The following is a 1,114-nucleotide window of genomic DNA, read 5'->3' on the forward strand; positions in this document are numbered from 1 at the left end:
TCTTGACAGAAGCTATCAAGACAATTTGACGATCAATAAAAAGAATGCTATGAAGATGTGATGAAAACAATGAAGCAGTTAACATAAACTTCCCTGACCGGGAATTGAACCCGGGCTGTGGCGGTGAAAGCGCCAAATCCTGACCACTAGACCATCAGGGACCATATTTCATGATAGAAACTATCAAGAGAACTTTGATGATCAATACCAAGAGTGCCTTTAAGATGGGATTAAAACAATCATACAGTTGAAAATGCCTTTCCCTGACCGGGAATCGAACCCAGGCCGCGGCGGTGAGAGCGCCGAATCCTGACCACTAGACCATCAGGGACTTTGTTTCTTGACAAAAGCTATCAAGACAATTTGACGATCAATAAAAAGAATGCTTTGATGATTTGATGAAAACAATGAAGCAGTTAACATAAACATGCCTTTCCCTGACCGGGAATTGAACCCGGGCTGTGGCGGTGAAAGCGCCAAATCCTGACCACTAGACCATCAGGGACCACATTTTGTGATAGAAGCTATCAAGAGATCTTTGATGATCAATACCAAGAGTGCCTTTAAGATGGGATTAAAACAATGAAGCAGTTGAAAATGCCTTTCCCTGACCGGGAATCGAACCCAGGCCGTGGCGGTGAGAGCGCCAAATCCTGACCACTAGACCATCAGGGACCTTGTTTCTTGACAGAAGCTATCAAGACAATTTGACGATCAATAAAAAGAATGCTTTGATGATTTGATGAAAACAATGAAGCAGTTAACATAAACATGAATTTCCCTGACCGGGAATTGAACCCGGGCTGTGGCGGTGAAAGCGCGAAATCCTGACCACTAGACCATCAGGGACCATATTTCATGATAGAAACTATCAAGTGAACTTTGATGATCAATACCAAGAGTGCTTTGAAGATGTGATGAAAACAATCACGCAGTTGAAAGTGAACGTGCCTTTCCCTGACCGGGAATCCAACCTGGGCTGCGGCAAAAGTACTGACACCTCACCACTAGACCATCAGGGACCACCTTTTGTGATAGAAGCTATCAGGAGACCTTTGATGATCAATACCAAGGGGGCCTTTAAGATGTGATTAAAACATCATGCAGTTGAAAA

At 43.6% G+C, this 1,114-nt stretch overlaps 5 non-coding genes across 5 annotated transcripts; all 5 read right to left on the bottom strand.

Annotated features, from left to right (window-relative positions):
* Positions 1-89: 89 nt before the first annotated feature.
* On the bottom strand, positions 90-161 carry trnae-uuc (transfer RNA glutamic acid (anticodon UUC)). Its single transcript has one exon. It is a non-coding gene; the product is annotated as a tRNA-Glu (tRNA).
* Positions 162-259: 98 nt separating this feature from the next.
* On the bottom strand, positions 260-331 carry trnae-cuc (transfer RNA glutamic acid (anticodon CUC)). The gene has a single exon. It is a non-coding gene; the product is annotated as a tRNA-Glu (tRNA).
* A 102-nt stretch (positions 332-433) lies between these two features.
* trnae-uuc (transfer RNA glutamic acid (anticodon UUC)) lies at positions 434-505 on the bottom strand. The gene has a single exon. It is a non-coding gene; the product is annotated as a tRNA-Glu (tRNA).
* A 98-nt stretch (positions 506-603) lies between these two features.
* trnae-cuc (transfer RNA glutamic acid (anticodon CUC)) lies at positions 604-675 on the bottom strand. Its single transcript has one exon. It is a non-coding gene; the product is annotated as a tRNA-Glu (tRNA).
* Positions 676-777: 102 nt separating this feature from the next.
* On the bottom strand, positions 778-849 carry trnae-uuc (transfer RNA glutamic acid (anticodon UUC)). The gene has a single exon. It is a non-coding gene; the product is annotated as a tRNA-Glu (tRNA).
* Positions 850-1,114: the final 265 nt, after the last annotated feature.

Source organism: Poecilia latipinna, unplaced genomic scaffold (assembly GCF_001443285.1).
Source record: "Poecilia latipinna isolate Pla-1442-1.1 unplaced genomic scaffold, P_latipinna-1.0 Scaffold8801, whole genome shotgun sequence".
Classification (NCBI taxonomy): domain Eukaryota; kingdom Metazoa; phylum Chordata; class Actinopteri; order Cyprinodontiformes; family Poeciliidae; genus Poecilia; species Poecilia latipinna.